Source organism: Electrophorus electricus, chromosome 26 (genome assembly GCF_041902795.1).
Source record: "Electrophorus electricus isolate QZ-2024a chromosome 26, ASM4190279v1, whole genome shotgun sequence".
In the NCBI taxonomy this organism is placed as follows: Eukaryota; Metazoa; Chordata; class Actinopteri; order Gymnotiformes; family Gymnotidae; genus Electrophorus; species Electrophorus electricus.
Window position 1 is genome coordinate 4,532,497 of NC_137522.1, and position 17,897 is coordinate 4,550,393.

The 17,897-nt window shown below is 44.0% G+C and overlaps 1 long non-coding RNA gene across 6 annotated transcripts in view; it reads right to left on the reverse strand.

The window, feature by feature from the left end:
* The window catches only part of LOC145653917 (uncharacterized), a 49,984-nt gene that overhangs the window by 2,344 nt on the left and 29,743 nt on the right, over nt 1-17,897 (reverse strand). For 3 of the 6 annotated variants that reach the window (XR_014120163.1, XR_014120162.1, XR_014120164.1), the window contains one exon: nt 13,958-14,108. The exons of the other annotated variants lie outside the window; for them this stretch is intronic. This is a non-coding gene — a long non-coding RNA (uncharacterized LOC145653917). The remainder of the gene's footprint in view (nt 1-13,957; nt 14,109-17,897) is intronic. 6 annotated transcript variants of the gene reach the window in all.

A 17,897-nucleotide genomic window follows, 5' to 3' on the forward strand; every position in this document is an offset into this window, starting at 1 on the left:
AGCTCGGTTTGACCCTTCATTTATAGCTGCCACTCACACTTTCTCCTAGAGTGGTAGTGAAATTTGCATCTCCGTAAAACAACCTTTTATTTGCTGCGTTTAAATGAGGCAGCCGGTGTGCTGCTGGCAATTGTTTCCTCTGAAAGTGTGAAACAGTGTGTCATCCTACTGGAGAAGACCCTGCATTACAGGAAGAAGCCCTGCATCCAAAAACTCACTTTTCATGGGAAAAGAAATACCCTTGGATTCCATCCACGGAACGCTACACCACCCCCCTGCCAAGCCCTGACAGCTCATTTCATCATCAATTAACCTTGACACAAACACTTTCCTGTTTTTGGTCAGACTTTGCAAAGTCTTGTGTCTGTATTCTCCATGTTTCCGTGCCATTCTGTCATATATATTGTTCTCTGTTTTTGTCTTTGTTTTGGTTGTATGACTGTCCTTAAGGAAATGATTCTTTACACTGGAAGTGGCACTTTCCTTCCCTATTGTTGTAAAGAAGCCACAAAGAACCGCAGTGTGCAATACAACACTGAAGTGGGTAAAGTGCTGGGTGTGTGTCTTTCTGACTGCTGACTGTGTGCATGCATGCGATGGAACTGCTGCTGCTATCCAGGGCCAAAGAGCATCACATCCGTGACATGAAGTGTCAATCACTTCATACAAACATGCAGACATCCAAGCAGATACATACATGTTTGCACACACAATTATATGCCCACACACAGACACACCTATTTGTACACACCCATGCCCACACAGTCAAACATGTATACACTTGTGTACATGGAGGTTAGTGTGTTTACTAATGCATAATGATAAACACTTACATCTGTAAAACTCCATGACACTACTACATAATGTTAAAGATAATTATTTTTAAATCTAAGCAATCATTAAAAGCTCATCAGAAATGGAATTAACAATAAATGATTCAGTCATCACCACAGATCTTGTTTGTGTTCTTATGGAGCAGTTATGTGAATGTGACTGTGTACAAATGTACAAATGTTGCTAATGTTTGGATGAAACCAAATTACCATATGGGCCCCAACATTCACTTTCCACTGAGTAGCAGAGGCAAAACCCCATTACTTGTATAATTTGATGTTTAAGACCCCTAAGCCTCAGTTTCAGTTAAGACAAAGATTTAGAATGTCATTTCTTGTATACCATCCAATAGCATATTCTGCATCTTCCATTTTGCACCATAAACATCCACACAAAGTAACCTGTCTATGCCTTAGTGTCTTCATCAGCCTGCATTCACCCTCCTACCCACAATCCTTTTCTGCCATTGACAGGGGAGACCGACTCCTCTCTCTCCTTACCTCTCTTTCTGTCATCGTGTATTGGGTTTTACGTCCATAATTAGTCCTGGTTAAGCTTTGTTCAGTCGGTGCTTGCTGGTGCCCAGAGGAGAGACTCAAGCTTTTCATCCTCCTGAATCCCCACAGTTCTGCCTCTATCGTATTGCAGGGATGGTTTTTTACTCGCTCACTCTCTGTATTTCTCTCTCTCTCTCTCTCTCTCTCTCTCTCTCTCTCTCTCTGTCTTTCACAACTGTCGCCTTTAGCTCAGCAGGGCCGGGCCACTGAGCTCAACAAAGCAGCTTTGTGACAATACCTATTGTGAAAAGTGCTGCACAAAGACAACTGAACTGAATACACACACACACATGCGCACACACACACAAAACATCAAAGGTGTGGACTGAACACAAGCATGTGTTGCCTTTCTTTTGCTGGGTGCGGCACAGTGCATTACAGGCTCTTTTCGACACGGCACTGGCTTTCTCACTCATATACCACAGATCAGCCAGGTCACGAGTCAATCTGAAGATGGTACCTGCTGCCCTCAGAACTCGGCCAGGGGGGAGGCGCGAGCAAAATGGAAAGTGGAGCCAAGGAACCTTTCTGCACTGTGGGCTTCTTGGGAAACACCTGCTCTGATGAGGTGCCTGCTGGCAGTGTGCTGAGTAAACTAATGAGAGTTTAAGAGCATAAAACAGCTACGCTCCTGAGTGCTGCACTATTGGTGACAGTGCCTCTGACATTACACCACCTCCTTATTGGAGGCCTGTAATTATATGGTCTAGATGGAGTGTGTCCATCCTCTATTGATTGCTGTAATGTGTAGAAGAATTATCCACGCTCAGTTACATTAAAAAGCCATTTCAGTGATGAGGCTCCGGGAATGATGGGCTGCAGGGTGATGGGGCTGACAGACAGAGCACCAGAGGCACGGATACACTCTCACAAAGAGCATTCATTCAGCCGGCATGAAGCGACTCCCCCAAGAACTATGAGAAGAGTCAATCCGTTCCTTTTCCACTGAGGCACGTTGACCAGCAGTGCATCCACGGCAAAGGATCCCTTTGTTTTCCGAGTGCAGGGGCCAGACACACAACGGCTTTGGAGTTCATGCATCAACATCATGAATGCACACACACACACACACACACACACACACACACACACACACACACACAGAGACTTTGCACCGTGAAAGCCACTCTACCGTCTGGCCTTTGCTAGCAAGGTCTGATTTACAGTTCTCCCCCATGGTTCCCCGGTCATGTATCCAGCTCAAGTTACCCCACCCACTTCCCCCACCCTACTTGCCCAAGCACCCCAGCCCCCCCGGCCCCTGCCCTCAGCCCCGCTACCCAGCAGGCCAGCTACCCTTCGCAATGCAACAGCCAAAGAATACTTCTGTTCCCTTCTCCGCCCAAAGGGCAGAGTGGAGCTATGACAAACTGCTTCATGCAGATATCTGTAGACAGAGTCAGAGACAGATTCCTCTTTGGATTTCACACGCCCAGTTCTCCTACCCTCTACAGCCCTAGAATAATCTCCCCATCCGTCTCCTCAGGTCACACCTGGCACGAGCTCAGGACACTAGTGTAATCATCCATGGTCATTATTTTCCGCCACTGATGAATCATTGGCTATAGGGAAGCAGAAGTGAGGGACACTAGCTTCACCCCAGGGTTTGGGCTGATAAAAAAAAAAAACCACCCCCTCACCGCCGCCTTTCTTATTCCTCATGCTGAACTGGGGAAAGAAGAAAAATCCAAGCAAATTTATCGCCAGTGTTTCCCAGATTCAGGTGACAAAATGTCTCGGTCAGGGAAAGTGGAACACTCACCAGCAGTGGAATGAATACGAATCCAGAGCACAAACCATGACAGATTCATGCTGATCACAGGATGGGATTTACAATTTCAGATGAATTTTGTAGTAATGTAGTTTAGCGTGACTCATCAATCAGGCAGTTCATAGCTTCTCTGTGTACATATCGATTTGGCAAGGCTTCACTTCTTTAACATGAAGTTGCCTGGGCATCGCAGTCCAGTTTTCCTCTCATAGTCCTGCATACACACGACATGCAGAGGCCCAGAGCATCACAGAGTTTACAGGTGGGTCTGATGGGAGATTATCTGTGGAACAGGGACTCAGATCACACTTCCATGCAGCTGAAATATGCACACATGCAGTACATTACCATATGGAGCCCAGCGCTCCATCAAAACACAGCCTAGCAAAATGTGCGCTTTCCCTCTACATAAGGATTTTTTTCCCCACACTTCATGCATTTTCTCACTTACTTGTGCTTATTTGTAGCTGGTTTCAGTAAATGTTGACCGGTGCAGACCATTCAGTGCTTTCCCTTGCTTATTGGTGTTTCCCAATCATGTCTCCCTATGCATTTCATTTGAGCTTGCAGTCCCTGCTGCTCTGTTCCATGATTTTTCATTATCAGGATGAGCAGACTCATGATTGCACCTCATTTGTTATTTGTCCTTTGCACTTATCATAGACTACTGTGCCCATTTACAGTAGTTTACTCATGTGCCGAAATGTATTTTTTTAAACTTCTTTTCCCTATTATTCGCAGCATGTCAAGTAAATGACCAGATGCTCACAGTGTATCTGCATGTGTTCCACACTGTGACCAATGGATGAGAGTGCTTCAGGTGCTGGAAGTGTAATCCACTGATTGTGTGGTCCCGCTCTCAGCTAGCACAGCACCTTTCCTCGCTCACTTTTGGGAATCTATTTCAGTGGCTCACTAACTGGATTTTGGTCTATTGTTCCTATTAAGATAGTAGGAGCTGAGTGGCCTACTCTGGAGGCTAGTGTCCCCTGAAGGTGACATACCAGGACTCTGTGCTGTTTTTGGATTACCTGGCTGTGTGGTGTGAGAGGTTCTGGAACTTTTCCCTACAGAGTCTGCTTCCCCATGGTGACCCACAGTCCTGCTGGTCCTTACGTCCCCTTTCCATTTTTATCTTTGACTTTAACTGAATAAATAAAACTGAAACATTTGAAATGTAATAATACAAAGTAAAAATACACTTGTCAATGGAAAATTAATTGTTATTGTTAATTAACTTTAATACATTTCTATGTTCATTAGAATAAACATTACATTGTTGCAACCATTCTTCTTGCTTCTAAATATTCTAAGTGTGACCTTGGATGTCTGTTAATGGCAAAGATGGTGCTCGTCTCTCCATACAATTTCCATAGTGGTGTAATCAGCTACGCTCTTACAATTGCAGATTGATACACTGTAAACCACCCCCTCACACCCTCTCACACACCACAAAGCTTTTAGCAGTTCAGAGTGAGTTTAGCCTGTGGATTAAGAGCAGACAGTCTACTTCAGTTGTGCTGGTGCCTGAGTGTCCCACCAAGATGAGTTAAACACAGTCATGCCATTGGGAGGAGGTGGGACATATGTAGAGCTGAACATGTGGGTTTGGTCACTCACACTGAAGCATTACAGCCCTGCTTTAGAATCAAGACTGTTGGTCTGTGGGCTGCCTGTACAGCTTCGACAAATGCCAAGCACATGTGAAGTTACTAGATGTAGCCTAGAATAAGCAAAGGTGCAGTTACATTTACAAGTCAAGGAAAAGATGGAAATAATTTTACTTTCACTATGCTGTGGTGATCATTTTCATTTGGAGTGTCTTGTGTGTAATGTGCTAATGTGTGTAAATGCAGTAAGCAACTTCGTACAGCATTATCTACTGAATGAAAGGTGCTATATAAATAAAGTTATTATTATTATTAAGAGGTATTCAGCGGTTTAGTGAGGAGGAGGCTGATGTGCTCTGGGTGGGAGTGTCTGGCAGTGAGCACGGCTAACACTCCATGCCTGTACAGCTCTTCACCACAGGCAGGGCGAAAGCTACAGTGACCGCAGACATTCAGGGCCACATTATAGCAGATATAACATACAACACGCTTCTTTCTGAATGGATACATCTCAGGGCTGTCCGAAAAGCAATTCTTCTGACAGCCCAATCACACAGCACGCTGATCCTGTGTCTCACATCTCCGTATCATTTTGTGAGTCATATCTGGGGCCCCGGAGAACCAGCAGTCAGGGGTCTTGTGAGGCACTGGGTGTGGGAGAGTTGAGGGCGCCGACCTGCTGCACATCAGAGCTCTCTGCTCAGTTCACAATCGCTGCTGGCTGACCTGCACCCCTCTGGAAGGCAGCTGGGAAGGCACCAAGCAAGCTTATCTCTACATGGCCAAAAATAGTGCTCTCTTCTCTGGCACTTTGTCTACGCATCAGCACTCTTCAAACAGCGAGCAATATTTCTACCTCCTGCCAGAGCTGTGTTAAAACGTGCCTAAGAGCTGTGCTTCATGTTTTGAGGCTATAGATTGTGTGTGGGTGCAACCAGTAAGGATTTGTACATTGCATAATATAGATGGATGCAGCTGACATGGTTAGTGTACGGAAATGTTAAGTGGACAAAAGACTTCAAATGCAAAGCAAGCTGATGAGTCTTGATGTGGTACTGAAAGGAACATGCAAAAGAACAAGAGAAACATCTGCTTTGAACCTCAGCATAAACAATGAACACCTGTTAAAAGAAAATACAACTTCATTTTAATCAAATCTTTCTCAGAAAATCTACAGACTTGTAGTCCTACAATAAATAAGTTTTAAATAAACCTTAATATGGAAAAGATTGTATGCGCATGTGCACGTGTGTCTGCATTACATAGGACATGGTTAGTATAGTGGTATGGGTATGTTCAAACCCCATCTGGACAAGTGTTCTTTGCTCTACCTATAATACCAATCCTAACACTATATTTGCCTGCATCTATAACATGCTTGTAAGTCACTCATGAGTGTCTGCTAAATGTAAAAAACAGAAATGAATATGGTGGGTATGAGGAGAGCAGCAGCCAGCTGAAATGCAAGTAGGGAACCGTAGATCAGAGCTGGTGAGTGTGTGTGTGCCTTGTGCAGCAAAGCAGCAGATAAAACCCCACTCCACCCACTGCTGATCATCAAGTGAAGATCGCACCAATCCTCTAGTGCACCAGGGAAGGGAAGAACCGTGTGAAGAGGCCCCATCATGTCAGAACGGAACACAGAGAAGCAGAGAGACATTGAGTTTTAAGATACCGTTATTACATCAGCCTATTTTAAAACCTCTTCAGAGAGAGAGAGAGAGAGAGAGAGAGAGAGAGAGGGAGAGGAAGAGGCCATCATAGCCTGCCAAGGGACAAGTATGAATTTGGTAAATTTGAAATTAATCTCCAGCTACGGGGACGCTGCCTGTCAGACGTGGCAGGCATTCAGTATTTACCGCGTGTGGGAGATCTCAAGCTGTTAATCTTCCTCCTCTGGGTGAAAGGGCAGCAGAGCCACCAGCACAACAGTAATGAACTCGTTACCCACACAGATAATTAGGCAAGATACAATCAAGGAGGAGGGAGTGAGGGAAACCCTCCATGGAACACGACCTGAGACCAAATAGTCTCAAAGGTTCTGTTTCTCTGCATCTGAATAATATTGCATTACATTAGCCACCATGCTCATTTCCTTCTTGCAACTTTTAGGACTGTTCACACTCGAGCGATTTCGAAATTTTCTTCCCAAAATGGAAGGATCTCTGGGAAACTTTTTTGCATCATATAAAGCAACAGGCCCTAAAGAGCTGATGACACTCTTTTGGCCAGGGTCTCTGAGGCTCAGTGTGGAGGAAAATCATCACAGCGCAACATCTAGCTTTGCCTTTTCTACAGTTCAGTTCTGTCCTGTTCACAAGCATACTGGCTAATGCATTTTGAATATACATGCAAGAGCAGTGAGCATGGAGCAGCTGCTGTGTTCAACTATTAGGCAGCGGACCCCATCGCTCACCTCCTCCCTCCTCCCCCAACCCCCTCCACCTCCTCCCCACCACCTTCACGCATGCTACACTGGATGTCCTATTTTCATGCTTGTGTAGACAGCCCTGCATCAAACACATCTCTGCCGCGAAAACACTTGCAGCAGATCCTCACACTGACCCTAAAGGAAGTCGGTCTGTGTGCTCATTCATTTTCTTCTACTCTCTCTGCTCCACTGTCTCTGTCCTGATGATGTTGTGGTCTGTGTCTGAGCCATGGTAGAAGAGCACGGGGAGTCCGTCCGTGGTGGTGGCCGATGTCCAATGGATGCTGTAGTTATCCTCAGTGCTGTGTTAGTCTGGGCGCTGTGTTAGTCTGGGCACAGCATTAGTCTGGGCACTGTGTTAGTCTGAATGCTAGGTTAACCTGGGTACTATGTTAGTCTGGATGCTGGGTTAGTCTGGGTACTATATTAGTCTGGGTGCTGCTTAACTCGAGCACAACTCACACAAACTGCTTTTTTAATACCTCAAACCTGTGCATTAGAAGTGCTAATGAGGCTTTAAAAAGTGATGAAATAGAACACATGCTAACTAGCTGAAAGAGCCAATGAAAATGAATACTAAACTAAACATCCAGTCACAGAGCCTAAAGGTCGTGAAAGCCATTTTGGTTCGATTTTAGCACTTTCTTTCAAGACCGCTCTACCCTCTGCTCTTAGATTTGAAGAAAGGAAGCAGAGATTGTTGAATAACATTTTCTGCTTGTTTACCAGACTTCTGCTCTGCAGGCTTTAAATTAGGTTTTCTTTGTCATTCATTTGAATAAAACAAAAATGCATTATAAAATAAACATTTCAAAACAAGAGGGAACACAATAGACAATATCACTATGAATGAGCTGACTGGCAGGTAAAAGCTGAAAGCACATTGAAGAATACCAGAAAGAAAACAAAAAAATACATAGCTTTCATTTAGTCTAAGTTTAAATGTTTGTTGTTGTTGTTGTTGTTGTTTAATAGCAGGGGAATGGGCACTAGACATGCCTAGCATCCATCATCAGAATTAGAATGGATTATCAATACTCTGCCCAGCAAGTTCCTTTCAAACTGTTGAAGTCAAAAGAACTTAATGGCTTTGCATTTTGCTATTGGCCTTCAAATTGTCTCTTAGCTGAGGAATCAGCTTGGAACACAAGCATCTGTTCGCGTTGCAGAAATCTGCTCTGCTTGATGAGACATGCGACACTGTTCCGCCCTGGCCGGGAGCGATTCAGCAGGCTGAGGCTTTGCGCAGACGAGGCTTACGAGCGAAACAAAGCTGCATTTCTGTGTTGGGAGACAGTGGCTGGGGCAAAGCTTTGGGCACGAGGGCCATATCCTCTTCTTCACAATAGCACTCCTCTATCCCGACACAGTTAAGCTGCATATTTGCTGCAGTTGGAGCCCCTCCAGGGAGCAGGTCTCTGCACAGGACAATGGGGGATTAGGCTGATGTGTACATCCACCTCTGAACCACCCCGCCAGGTCCAGGGGCCTCCCCCAGCCATGACTACCATGTCACTCACCCGCAATGCTTTAAACAGACTTCACGGCTCCTCCGGAGGTAAGAACCTTTCACAAACATCTTCACTCCGCTGTCCTCCATTCCTAGATCCTAGGAATGACAAGCAAATCCTAAAGAATGTTTTGGGAAATTTGCATGTTTTTGGACAGACACATCCAACTAAATGTCCCCAGTCTTCACAGAAAAGATTTAGTTTAAGAAGGAAATTGGTGCTGCCAGAATGCAGTGATCCACCCTGTGCTGAAGATTCACGAGAATGCCAGCAGAGACGTGTCAACCAGCCCTCAGATGAAAGACTTTTATTAGCCTTTGTTTGTACAGCCATCAATAGGATGTCATTTTTAATAAACCTATTCATATATAAGTATTACGATCATTACCATAATCATATCTACATTTCTTGTGAGGTTTTTCCTTACAAAAACTTTTAATTAATCAGAGACAGGCAACACAGGCTGAGAATGCTGCCTCATATGCTCATTCTCTCTACTGCGCTCTTTGTCATATGCAGTGCATGCAAATGTCACTGCACATGTCGTGTAAATACCCTTAGATGTTTGATCATTCTCAGCTGGGTTCTGGAGCGCTAAACTTTCAAAGACATGGCATAGACGCTCAGTTGTACCGCCGTCTCTGGTTTCAGACGGATACAGTAAAACATCATTCTGTTTCATAAACAAAACCTCAGGCCCCATTCCCCCAAATATGGACCACATATAAGCTTGTACACTGGTACAGTGCTTCCATACACATTATTTTGCTGTTTTCCTACAGGCTGTTGATGAAGTTAAACAGTGCTCTACTTTTTAATCTGGTTGAGTAGGTCTAGATTTCCTTTGTACTCCAAACCTTTCTTTTGTTATATGAATATATAACAATAAACCACTGTTGGGGGAGACAGTAGTAACAGTACTTTTGCTTTCTCAGATCTTGAGAGAAGTGGGGGGGGCAGAATCACATTGTCTTCTGGAGTTCACCAGAGTCACTGGACAACAGTAGCAGCATAATCTCTCTTTCTTCTGTTCTCTCTCTCCATCTGGTGCCTGTTCAGACCTTCACTCCAGCCTCAAAGTGACAGACACAGCCATGTTTAGTCCCTCTTTTGTTCTCATCATCCCACAGGAACAAATTGCTATGCGAGTTTCAGCAGAATCCCTGAGGGCTCCACGCACACATGAATACGGAGCTGCTAATATCATTTCATATTGATTCCTTGTTGACCTCCTATGAAGCACTTATCATCCAATAATACACTCCACACGTCCTCCTAATGAAATCAATGGCGCTCTCTCTCTCTGTCTGTGTGTCTCTCTCTCTCTCTTTCTTTCTTTCTTTCTTTCTTTCTCTCTCTCTCTCTCTCTCTCTCTCTCTCTATGAGTTTAGATGAAATAAGATTCCTGGCTCTTGGCACCATTAGAAAACAGGTCGAAGTTCTCATCCACGTTTCTGATGGAATTTTCTCTGGTTTCGATAAAATTGGCACACATACATAAAAAATGCTGATTTAAATTTCAGAAGCCCTTAATGAAGGACCCATACAGCCAGAGATCGATGAGTAGCCCAGTACACACACACACACACACACACACAAGCAACTCTGCTCTTGTTTAATCCGATGTCACTTCATGCGACTGCAGAGAGTTCTGAGAATTGAGCTTAGAAATAGCAGGAGTGTATACCGTAGGTCATTCAGTGCTGCGCTATAGTAAGAGAATGAAATGATTGTGTTATGCAGACATCAAGCACTAGCAGTGTTGTTCGGGGTATTGAACCCTTTCAAAATCACAGAATATTGTTTCTACTCCTGTTTTCTGCTGCTTAACCTCATATACTTTCTGTTCTACCATGAAACTTTTGTCTTTTTATCTCCTTCAGTTCAACATGAAAGCATTTATCCACCTCCTGAGGAAAGAGGTTCTGCTCTGAAACTACAGATGCATCAGAATGATGCTTATGAAGTTGCTCATGAAACAGCACTTAGAAGTGTTGGAAAATTACCAGCTCCTAAGGGTAGCAGGCACCACTGAAACCAAATGGATGTGGTTCAATGAAGCATGGACAGACACCATTTGCTAACAAAGGAGTTAATTGCTAAATTCTAGAACTGCACAGAGAATTCTAGAACCACAGAACCCCTCACTCATGAAAGGGTTATAAACTCCACCTACATGGGAAGTGAAGGAAGAAAGGCAATGCACTGCTAATCCAGCACGAGGCCTTTTCATCACGGCAATGTTTGATGAGGATCCTTAGATTCTGACAGGCTGTTTGTGTGATGAATAGAAAAGTAGGCTAATGCGCATTGTTGTGGAGAAATCATGTCAGTTATCCAAATCAGGAATATACTTTGATGCTAAAAAAAAGAAAAACAGCACAGTGGTATCCACAAAAGGAAATCTCTCCCACAATCTGAAGCTTGAAGGCCCTGTGCAGTGCAGGGACAATGATCCCATCTCTGCTGTCCTCAGACTAACAGAGGCAATGCCTGTGGTCTGTGTAAAGAAAACTCACACCTTAGTGCTCCTTCTAAAAGAGAAACAGAACATACAACACAAACATGCAAACACAGGTGCATACAAAAACACACACAAATGCACGTGCATGTGCGCACACACACACACACACACACACACACATACAGCCACACACACACACCCACACACAAACACACACACACATACACACACACAGACAACAAAAAATATGGTCCTCATGGGGTCCAGTCAAAATTATCAAGAGTGTCAAAATTTCAGTTTTTACTATCATCAAGGAGACATCTGGTCCTCAACAAACAGCTCTTTCACTAAATATAGCTCTCTTTCTCTTTACCTCTCACTCTAACAAAAACACACAAATTGGTAAATAGGTTGGGCTATGGAAAGGACAGTGTTGGAATGGTGGGATCTCAGTGTGCACTGGTTTGTTAGAATGGGAGGTCTTAGTATGCAATGGTGTGTTGGGATAGGGGTCTCAATCTCAGTGTTCACTGGTGTATTGGGATGGAGGTCTCAGTGTTCACTGGCTTTATGGAATGGGGGAACTTAGTCTCAGTATTTACTGTGGTGTTGGAATGGGGTGGGGGGGGGGGTCTTGTGCTGCGTGTTTGGGACTGTCAGTGCCACACATACAGCCCATGAAATTCTCTGTCTCTCCACAGCACAGGACTCTGCTTTGGTTGTGAAAGCCAAATGAGTGTTTGGATGAAATCAAAAGCAGCTGTCAAGGTGACTTTCCCTGGGAGCGATGTGGAACTAGCGCTGAACTACTGTTGATATAAAAGCTTTTCGTGAGTGGTGCCCACCACACTGTCCCACAGAGACTGACCTCTGAAACAGAAATAAAGCAGGCAATTAAGCCCCTAGTCAAAATGATTTAATGAGATGGACATTGTTTGGTGAATTCTAGAGTTGCTGGTGTGATTCTTAATTTTAAGGATAGAGCAAATACAGTAAATGATGCATTTGTGTGTGTGCCAGGGGTGAGAAAAGAGAGAGGGAGAGAGAGGGAATGTGCAAGTGAGTAAGTGAAGCTGTGTTTCAGTTCGAAGGCAGACTGCAGGAATGAAGATTATAGTGGAACATAAACCCTTCAGTAGAGAGGCAGAGGAGGGTGAGTAGATTTAGCTGACAGGCTGATGAAGAATAACTCAGTGTCAGATGAGGAAGATCCAACACACACATGCATGCACACACTCACACACATCTGGGGAAACTCTGTTTCATTTTTGTTTTGTTGTGTGCAGTGACTATAATAGCAAAGGAATCTCTCACTTCACAAACTCAAATGTCTGATTTAAAACCATACAGATTTGCTCAACATCACTCTCCAGCATTTACCGGTGGCGGCAGGCTGACCTGACTCTATACTGCCCTGTGGAAAGATAATTCCTCAAACAAACAACAATAATCACTGAATTATATTAATTGCAAGTATTTCGAATGCTCTTTGTTCTTTGCAGCAGTAACTGATGTGACTCTGCTAGTGGTAACTGGTTCATAGCCTTTCACACAGGCTGGATTTGTCCTTCCTCTCCTGCCTCACTGTTTCAGGGTGGGCAGCTTAGCTACTTTAAGGTGGGCGAGAGCTTTTCAGGTCAGGAGTCAGAACGATGACAGAGCTTCTTGATGCAGCTCACATTTCAGAGTTTGTGCCAGTACAATGTGCCAAAAGGTTTTGGGGTTTTTTTATCACTAACATATGGACAGGTGTTCCTACACGGTCTGAGCTTGGCACCCTCATTCCTGCAATTCTGTATGAAATGCTACACATTCTAGTTTCACTGGGATGCACCACAGGCTGGTTTGGTTGGACAAGCACATCATACATAACACACTTGATTTTCAACTTTAGCAAAAAAGCCTGTGTAAAAAAAGAGTCTAAAAAGACAATGGGTGTAAATATAGACAGGTCATGAATATGCACGTTAGACTTCTTCTAGTCAGCTGCACTCTGGAGCAACACTGACAAACACGAATTGCTTAAAGAAAAAAAAAAAACGTTTATTCAGACCCCACATCAAGTTCACAAGCACAGACCACAAAAAGATTTCTGACATGCATTCAACTGAATGCATTGAGGAGAGAAGTCGAGAAGAGCGCAATAGTGGTTTGGAGTCATGGAGTTGTGCTGTTTGATGTACAGTCCCTCAGTCTGGCCTGTGAGGGATGAGACATGATGCGAGTTGGAGGAGAGGCAAGTGGCTGCTTTGGGGGAGTCCGTAACTCGCACAAACTGAGTCAGATGTGTTTATTTACAGTAAGATACTTGCTTGAGGCGTGGGGTTTTCAATATGGACCTTTTCCAGAACCGCACTCACTGCATAATTCTTTAAACCTAGCTTTGTTCAGGCCTTTTCATTTATTTTTCTTACCCACCTTGTTTGAAGAGCCTGAAGCTTATGGGATATATGAATGTTTCATTAATTTAGAGAATCACATCATCTTTTTTGGGGGGACCCTGCAGTTTATTTCTTTAACACAAAACAGCACGAAAATATATATCTGTAAATCGTCTTGCAAAAGATACTTTTGCAAAACACTATTTTAAATTGTTGGTACGGCAATTGGTAAATACATTTAAATGCTTTCAGTGATTCAGTAAGAAGCACAGAACATACAATGTGCTCCATGGTCCCCTGACAAAGCAAAAAGAGAATTAGCATTTATTTAAACGGTCGCTGCAGAAACCCATCGACAAACTGAGGCGCTCTGGCCCTGAGCTCGGAGCTAAGCATACCCCCAGTGTTGTGTGCTGCTCGGAGAATTACGCTGTTGTCGGCAGGGTCTCCGGAGCCCTGTGAGCTAGCACTGGGACATGCAAGCGCTGAGATGACATAGCGACGAGATGAGCCAGTGATGAGACAAACCAGCGCTGAGACGAGCCCGCCCTAGTGAAGGAACAGAGAGGGAGAAAGATGAGAGGGGAAGGCATATGCAGCAGCGGACAAAAGGGCAAAAGCGTGAAAAATGAAAAGCAAAAACTGAGTCGACTGACTGTGAGCAGGCTAAAGAGAAGCGGGTGAACGTCAACGCGGTTAATGAGTTCTCCCAAAGACACAGCACACTGCCCTTCACTCTCGCCCAGAGACGGGCGGGGAGGGGAGGGGAGTGGGGGAAATGGGGGGAACATCCCAGGGATTCAATTTTTGGAGTTTTTTTTCTTTGCACCAACAAAAAGCAATTACAACAGTGTCTCCAAATTGGGCAGAAGCCAGATATCTCCTTCTCACCGCTGAGAAGGGAGGGGCAAAGAAGAGAGAAGACCCCTGTTAACACAGAGAGAGAGAAAACAGAAAGAACGAAAGGAATGGGGAAGAGTGAGAGAGGTAAACAAAGGGAAAGAGAAGGAGAGAGGGGAAAGGAAAACGTGAGATTAAGATGGAGAGTGAGGGAGGGAGGTAGACAGAGAGAAAGAGAGGGGACAAAGAGAAGCAGATGGAAGAAAAGAGAGTGAGGAATGCAGCTCTAAACCTTCCAATTCAATAAAAATCACATCACTGAAGCTCACAAAATGTGACATTTAATGACATGACATCATTAGACTTATATATGTAGAAGATGTGGTAGAAACATGGTTCCTGCTGAACGAGGAACTTACAGAGAAAAACGGATTCAGCGGTTTTTCATAAGCACCCTTACGAGGGTCGCCTGTCGTCTAAATAATGAGCTAATTAGAAACATAAGTGGTACAGGATGCTTTAATACAGGGGTCAAGCAGCTTTAACTAAGCTAAGGGCAGGAGTCATCTCTCATACTGCTGTGCACATTAGGTCCTGATACATTGGGACCACCCTCGACAGTCCAAAACTCTTACCCCACTGCTCTGCACAGTCTCAGTGACTCCACGTTGACTAAGCACAGCTCTGTCTGGCCAGCGAGGTGGTCTGTGGCTTGTCACCACAGCACACAAACCCAGCTAAACAAATGAACTGGGGGCTACTTATACTCACTGGTTGTGAAAGAAAGGCACTTAAGGTTTCTGAGCATGTGCAAATACTAATGTAACTCCCTATCGCAAACTGTCTGCTCAAGCTCAGGAGAGGAGAGGAGAGGTTACAGTCATTGTGCCTTTGTTACAGTGCGTAAGAACCCATTTAAAAATAGCTCCCATTTAATTGGGCTAGATTGTGTAGCAGATAAAGCAGCCATTTCTTTCTTCAGTAATGAGCTTCAGGCTCCTTGCCTTCTCGCTGCAGATAGAGATTTGGCCTGCTCCAACAATTAGCCAGCGGCAAGGACACATTATCAGGTTTGGTCCTGTTTAGGATACTTCATATGTGTGTTTGTGTGTGTGTGTGTGTGTGTGTGTGTGTGTGTGTGTGTGTGTGTATATACATCTATTATATACACACACATATACATCTATTATATATCTTAATAAGGGTAGCGTGTGTGTGTGTGTGTGTGTGTGGCTGTGGTGTGTATGTGTTTGCATGTTTATAGAGAGGAAGTATGTGTGAGGAGGAAGACTCTGAGCAGATTTGCAATTATTTTCTTTAGTGGAGGTGTGAAGGATAGTGACGCACTTCAGTAACACCTTCAGGCACGGCAGCATGGCAGGCGTACAGCCAAGGATTCTCCAAGAGTCTTTTCACCTGTGTGCTATTTATGAAATTACAGCGATTCATTGGCTGATCCTCTGAACTGAGTAGTGTATTCTAAAAATTACAATGTCTAAAAGATTACATGGCATTTTGCAAAAAAATGCCATAAGCCTGACTTATTAAAAGCATGTATGGCTACAAGCACAGTCTATATATATGCTTACATGTAATTTGGATCAGTTCCAAAATAACATTTGTAAAAACAAAAGGAATTTCAAGGTCCCTGAGCTGCAGGCAAAACAGCCCCTCAGTGTGAGTGGAGAATGACTGTATACACACACAATCAGCCCACTGTTATAACGTCCCAAAGTCCCTTTGACACCTGACCCCATACCTCATAGGCACAGCACTCTCTGGTGCCTGGAGAACAAGGGGAGAACTGTAAGATAAATACTAAGAACAAACAAAAAGCAACACTACAGAAACAGATTATTTAAATGTATGAAACATAATGTATTCTGTTCCATAACATCCATCTGAAGTCGCAGTATCCATCTGAAGTCATCTGCCGGTGCAGAGACAGAAATGATGGATTCTGTGTGCTGAGGTCCTCACTGATGCTGTTTGGTTGTCATGGCTTTGTTCTAACCTTAAGCATTCATAACTCAATTTATAGCAAACTTCTGGGATGAAAGTTTGTTTGTTTGCTTAGCAACAGCATAGAATAATGGAAAAATTGGAGGGCAAAACAGAGCAGGCTATATACAAGTGAGGCCCTTTCAAAAAAGACTTATTTTAATATCCCAGGAAAATTATTGATATGAACTCCAATGGTCCGCACAAAGTCTTCAGATTTCAAGTTTGCAAAGGAAGGCAAACAAACACTGATGGACAGACATGGGCTTCGCTGCTGTCCTTATAACCAGCTAATCATTTCTTAAAAGGAGTGTGAATCTCCCGGATGTAGTCTTCAGCCATACCTGTTGACCGGACTTTCAAATATCTAATGTCTCATTGTCTTACAGCTGATCAGTCTGACAGCAGCCAGGAGTTCAGACATATTTCTCTGTACCATTTTTAAGATGATGCCTAAAGTCTTTTGGCGGATAGTGGTCCCATCATCAGTCAACAGTGCAAAAAGGCTGATGAACTGCTGACAATGTAGACCGCCTGTCCAGACCACATCCACCAGCCTATTCGACTGTCTGCAAGAAAAACCAGTCAAAAGCCTCTTACACAATTTTACTACTGCTGACCTATCATTCCACTTGGGAAACTGTAGCATTAGTGATGTGGACAAAGCAGACCAGTTTAGAAATTAATCTTGCTAAATCTCTAGGCCATAAAGCAGGAGATATTTTCCTTATTACTGTCAAGGAACACACTATTATATAAAGTATAAAAAGAAAGAGTGAGATGACTCCGGTGTGTTGTGCCTCTCCTCAGCACTCATTGTGGGTTTCATGGTCAGATCAGAAGACTTGGATTATGAGACTGATGTCAGGCCTCTGAGGACTATTGTCCTGGCAGACCTTTCAAATGGAGAACACTCTATTTTTCTGGTTATTTTTGCATGTGTACATATGTGTGCGTGTTTGTGTGTGTGTGTGTGCGGGCGCACATGCACGCGCATGTGTGTGTTTAGAATCATTCAGTCAAAGCTGGTCTGTTTTTAGTTGTCCATGGCCAAACATTCACATGCAGAGGCATTGCTTGGGAACACACACGTGTGCACCCACAAACGCGCACACACACATGCACACATTTAATCACATGCGCACATCTCAGGAGAAGGGCAGTCCAAAGTGATGTTGGGGCTCCCCCTATAGGCAAAGAGCACAACAATATCTAAATATAATGATGTTATGAAACATACTGAGAATGAGAGAGCACGCATCAGGCCCATGGAGGCATCATGGAAAAGTAAGTTTCAGCAGTACGAAGGACAAACATGGAGATAAGTATGTGTGTATACGTGTATTTGTGCGTGTGTATGTGCTTGTGTGTGTGTGTGTGTGTTGCATGCGTGCACGTGTGTGTGCGTGTGTGTGTGCATGCATGTGGGTGCATGTGTGTTTGTGTGGTGTTTCCACAGCAGTGTCTTTGCACAGTAAGGGAACACAGAGTTTGTAG